Below are 6,751 nucleotides of genomic sequence, written 5' to 3' on the forward strand. Positions count from 1 at the left end.
TAAAAACATCACACTAATCTAGATAACTTAATTTGTTTTTAATTAGCAGTCACTTGTCTGATTATATTACCATACTTTCAACTTTTCAATTGAAATAGACAAACCATAGTTGATACTGATAAGCTAATTAACTGTACAGTGTACATGCAAAATAAAATTATTAACTTTCAATATTTTTTTACTTATTTTTAAATTTTGATTTAAAAACAAAATAAATGTTAAAAAAACCCGTGATTTTTCAATTATTATGCATTTAATCCAAATTTTGCATCCTTTTGTTCAATTGTTATACATTTTAATAGGTCTAAATCCCCTTCCTTAGACAATGAAAAATTCAAATGTTAATTGTATAAGTTTCAGTCAAATAGAGGATGTCAATGCAATCTTGTTTACTCTCTCAGACCTGTTCACACAACAAAGATAAGACGCATTTTTTTTTTTGTGATTTTTGAATAATCTTAGAGTGAAATTACCTATAAAAATGTATTTTATATTCAGAAGATAATATTTTTGAGTGTTTGACATATCGGTTTAAAATTTTATTATTATTTGACATTATATTTTAGTTAAACATTTTTTTGTTAATTTAAATAGATATTAAATTATTTTAAGACAATATTTGGACAAATCGATATGTAATTTCCTCAAAAATTCTTTATAATTTTTGTAACGGTTAATTTTAATCTAAGATTACAAAAAAAAAAAAAAAAAACATAAATAAAATGATTTTATGTGAATGCATTTTGTCTATGTTGTGCGTGGGCAAAATAGAGAAAACAAACGTTGCGCTGACATTCTTAATGAATGTAAAACACCATATGTTTTCACTGCGTTTTAAAAATGCATAACAAAGACAATTTTACATTGAAAAATCCATTTTATTTTGTTATTTTTTATACTAAGGTAAGTTAACCTGTTATCTGATTTTAAAATAAAAATATTAATTGAGAGGACACTACACAGACATCTGTTGTCTCTGTCTTACAAGTGTGTAACATAGCAAATTTACGTTCTAGATTAGGTTTAGCTTCGTTAGTTTAAAAATTAAAGTGAATCGACCTATAATGAAACTTGATGGTAAGAACATTATCTGTATTTGTATGTAGGTTTTTTACGATACTTCAATTTTTTAGCAAATTCTGCGTATGTAAAATATATAGTAAATTAAAAATGCTCATAATTTAGGTACTTAAAATTTTGAATTATTTTGAAAATCCACAAACAAACACAAAAAATTTTCTTATCATCAATTTTCATTATAGGTCGATTTACTTTAAATTTTAAACTAAACCTTATCTTCTAACCGTGCGTTTGCTGTATTACACAACTGTAAGACGGAAATAACAAATTCCTGTGAAAAGTCCTCTTAAGGCAATTTGATAGGTTTTTGTTTAATACTTTATATTAAGTTATGAACATTTTAAAAAATCGTAATATTTTTAAATGCTCATTATTTACACCAGAACAATACATCTAATTTAAACTTTCAAGGTATCCACGACATATTTCTTATCTTTATATTTTATAGATGTAAAGTTCAATTAGGTTAAATTGCAGTAATATTAAAAGTAATAGAGTAAAACCAATATTTCAATGTAAATGTTACAATGTTATTCGTTAATAATGAGTGGTGATAATACATGTGTACGAGTATATTATATTATATAATGATTATATATTGTAATTTGTATTTTTACTCGTTGTACACTTATCAGATGTCACTTATTTGTACTAGTTGTAGTATCCTACTCTTTAGTATGGTATAGTTGTTTTTTCTGTGCGTTTAATTTTATAAATTAATTAAATTAAATAAATATTACAAATTATATTATAACATAAAATAAACACGCTCGCCTCATTAAATATTTGTTTTTTATTATACGTATACGATATACAAATAATAAAATCAAAAATCGAGAAATTCAGAAGATTAATTAAAACCATAGGCCATATCAAAATGTGTGTACTTTATTATTATCATTTATATTATTTATATAGAAGTTGGTACAGGGTTTTTTATGTGTATAGTAAGACACATTTTGTGCAGTGAGATAAGTAATTGTGCAGTAAAAATTGTTACATTAAAAAAGAATTTCAGGATGATATTTATCGTTTATTATAAAACAATAATAATTTTGAAAATGTAACAAATTAAAAACTTCTGAAAGAGCAAGAATGCTAGTAGAAACAGAAAACTATTATTTATACATTCACTATAGTCTATAATATGCCAGCATTAGTTAATTGAGCTTTAAAAAAATCAGTTATACATTTTATGAAAATTAAAGAAAGAAAAAACACTATAATAGACTAAGAGAAAAAACACAATTATTTTAAAATCATATTCCAAGAAGCAGATCCAGTGACTTCTGAGGGTGATACCGAGATACGAGACCAAGCCTGAAACAGCCAGCAGATAAATAAAAAAAAAAAAAGTTTTAATATTAGAAATGTTTAATACTATTAATTATTATACTATTATTTGATATAAAAGCTTAACACAAAAATTAAAAAAAAAAAATACCTAGTCAATACATTGTTTTTATTTTTTAAACAATTATTATTACAAATTACCTATTTACTATTACAAGTGAATATTACTTAGTAAGTATCATTAATTACCTTCATTAAAGTACCTTTTTATTTACAAACAATATTTTAAAATTATTATTTACAATAAAAATAGTGCATTAAAATAAAATAATTTATTTGGTATACCATAGGTAGAGTCCGAATTTATTTGTTTTTACATATCGTTTTTGAGTACATGCAGTCTTATGAAAATAAAAAATTTAAATAGTATGATATAATATCTACAGTAGACAGTAGTTAAGCCGGCACAGTTAACGGGTAATAGTCCATACTCCGTAGGTTTGTTCTGCGTAAACAAATTCCTTACTACAATCCAAGAACGGTAATACGTTTGTGCAGTCAGGAAAAATCATTAAAAAAAACCCTGGGTTGGTATATTAATATAGTAGTTTATATTAATTAATTTAATTTCCATGTTTGCAGCTTGCAGCTAAAATTTGTATTTTGAAAGCGGAGTTCTTCGATAATAATGATTAAAATAAAACAGCTAAGAAATAATATTATTTTCACTGTTTGCTAAAATTTTTATTGTAATCAATAATAATCATTTTTCTTCGACTAAATACATTACTGCCAACTAGACACTAGTATCACTATTACAAATTTAATTTTTCATTCTTAATTTAAAGGGCAAGTCGTAAGTGGGTACCATTCTATTATAGAACAGAATAGACGTCGACTAGATCATTATGTTTATAATGAATGTGTTAAATTTAAATTCAATGATGTTCATAACATACGTAAAAGCGTTGAATTTTCCAAAAATAATTTTTTTAAATTATAACAAAATAATGAATATTATTCTTCGTTTAAATATATACGTAAAACTGATATCATCCAAGTTTAAGCTATATCTATTCTAATTTATATTTATATATTTTTTAGATTTATTGGTTCCAGTGTAAACTATTTATGGGGAATATTGTATTAAATTTTCGGATTTCAACTATAAATTCTAGTAATCTGTAATTTTAAAAACAAATTTTGTAAAATTTAGTCAAAGAAACAAAAAAAAATGTGACTTGATATTTTTAATAATTTTATATGTACAAAGAATAACTTATATATTAATTCTATATTAAATTTTCAAGAATTTTGACAATGAATAATTTTTTATCGATAAATGAAAATTAATTTGACTTTCCAGCAGAAATTTATTTATTATAGCAGGTTTAAAAACTTATACATAACATTGTATTAAATTTTCAAATTTTAAATCTAAATATCAAAAAATGTATGAATTTTTAATTACAAAATTATTTGCTAATTTTCGTGAATTACACAATTTTTATTAAAATTTTAACTTCAAACACTAATAAAAAGTTTTTGAGGATTAACAATTATTTTTTTTTATTAATGAAAACTTTAAGTCAGCTAGTATTAAATTTTAACCCAAGAAAATGTTTATTAACAATAAAAAAAAATTAAATTTTTATAGAAATACTTAATATGTTAAAAACGTCAAAATATTTTGAAAATTATACCGCATGTATAGAAAATGATAATACAAATAATTGGTAAAATATTAAGTATATTTACATTTATTCGTTTTTGAATTATAATCTAAAATCAAATTTGTCAAAAATTAATTTTGACTAAAAATTGACGTTTTTCTTAAGATATAGGCTCAATTTTTAAATGCACTAAAAGTTCAAAATTTGACAAAATCACGAAAACGTAGTTTTTTGGTAATGTGTTGGTATATTTTTACCTACATACTAGTGATTATAGATACACGGAAGATGGAACAAAAGAACAAATTAAGAAACGGTGAAGTGGAAACCCGGCTTTACGGTTCATCGAATATTGTTAGTATAATGTATATATACAAATGTAATTCACGAGTTAAAAAAAATACCATAGGTTGAGCACTTGAGCTAGCCCTACACTCTCTCCAGACTCCAAGTGTTCAGAGTAGGATCTGCCCTGGTACAAAAATTATATAATTTTATATACCTACCAACTACCTTACTTATTAATAATTATTAGTGACTAATTGTCTATTGGTTAATAATTAACATAATTGCTTACAACAAATATTAAACATTCAACACTATAAAATACTTCAGCGGTTTCCAACCCATGGGTCGCATACCTATCGGCTATCACATAAGATAGTTTTTATTCATTTTACAATATATACATCGTATTATGGTATATACATTTAACTAACAAATAACATTTATTGTTTATATAATTGTATTAAACTGTCAATACTTTGTTAATTTTTTCATTCGATTAAAATACTAAATTCATATTTTCTACGTACGCTCGTAACGAATTCGCTGTAAAAATTAAGATAACATTGACATAATGACATAAGAGATTTATAAATTGTTGACATTATAAATTATTAGTTTGTATTACCAAAGTCTAAAATAATAAAAAATTAAGAACAAATAAATTAAAATGGGGTACCTATATTACATTAATACTAACAATTTATTATTTTGTGATAATAAACTTATTACTATACTTTGTACCCAATCATATGACTTTAATACAAATATTGATTAAATAAAATTATCTCGTGATATATTCTTTTTAGTGTTTCAAACTCAAATACTTCGTTACAATTTTAAATGCTTCTAGTGCTTCTACAATACTGTGAGTAATAATTAGTAAAATACTATTAAATAAATAGTCTGTCATTCTACACCAAGACTGTTCCAATTGTAATTAATGATAATCATAATAAATTGTCGCCAATTGGTAACATAATCATTAGACACTGGGTTATTTGTATAACAGTCCCGTCTACCTGTTACAACAATTATCTTATCATATTATGTTGAGTAATTACTCAAATAAATTCGTACGTCTATTTAAGGACTTATTATAATACATCTGCTGTAAAATCGTACAATCCGTCATTTATTTACATAATATAGACAAAATACTGTATATGCTTCTTACTCTTTCTAACTATATACTTAGTTATACAATCAGAGCTAGTTAGAACTTTGGCCTTAGGACACTCGGACATTATCGATTCGTTTACGTTGTGATTTGCAACTGCTTATGAGTGAACACCTACTTATATTATTAGACATAATATTATAGATATGATTTCTGTACCCATTTAATAAAAGTATTATTGTAATAGGATATTATGACCGTATATCCAAGCGACCAGGTCTAATATTATAATATTATAAAGGACAGTAGGAAATACCAAAAGTGCAGTCTATTCAACAATTATAGAACAGATATAGAATGGATATGAATAGAAAAATAACATAGAAAACACTAATAATACTAACTATTCCAAATGAATGACTACGAAAACAATATTTTAATTTTTAAGCGGCTTAAGAACAATCTTTCACATATAGAATTAATTGGAAAATGTCCATACGTTAATTATAAAAGTTGAAAAGGTTGATTACAATTATTACAAAATTGTTAAGATTATTATTTAAATAAATATAAATTTAGCTAATTATATATCATAGCACATAGTGCTAATTCACAGGTAGAGATGCGTTCTCTTTCTAGTTGCGTTAATTGGTGTAATTTGGACATTTGGTAAGGTATGTTACAAAATTGTATAAATTTTTCTAGTTGTGATTTAAAAAAAAATCTAATCACTACCATTCAACCACACACTTTCACCTATTTTGGACTTAATATATCTTTAACGTATACCGCTTATTACGCTTACCTTATACTCGGTTAACAGGATATTACAGATTAAAGCCAATAATATAGGCGGGTTAAGTACTTACTAATGTAACTTGTAACTAAATCGATCGACACAAAACGCATAGATCGCAGGCAACAACGACACAACATCCGTATAATTAATATCGAATCGTGGATCCACGCAAGTCGGTCCCGGCATCTAGCGGCCGATCGGGACGGCCCAACGATCGTTTTATCAAAACAAAAATAATAATAAATATCTAATAATGCTACCGTCTGCCGGAATAGCCGTCTTCGCCGTCGCCGCAGACACCGCCGTTCGACGATGCCGTTGCGGTATATTGGTGTTGTTGTTTAAGTGAGTGCGCGTGCGTGCCACTCGTGTGTTTGTGATCGTGGCGCGCTCCGGGCGTGCGTGCGTGCGTGCGTGCGTGCGTGCATTCTTTGATTCTTCCCATTCCCTACTGTTCGTCGAACAAAACCCGACCACCGGAGGTGGTAAGCACGTATTGCC

The sequence above is a fragment of the Melanaphis sacchari genome, unplaced genomic scaffold (assembly GCF_002803265.2).
Source record: "Melanaphis sacchari strain LSU unplaced genomic scaffold, SCAv2.0 Contig116_pilon_pilon, whole genome shotgun sequence".
Lineage (NCBI taxonomy): Eukaryota > Metazoa > Arthropoda > Insecta > Hemiptera > Aphididae > Melanaphis > Melanaphis sacchari.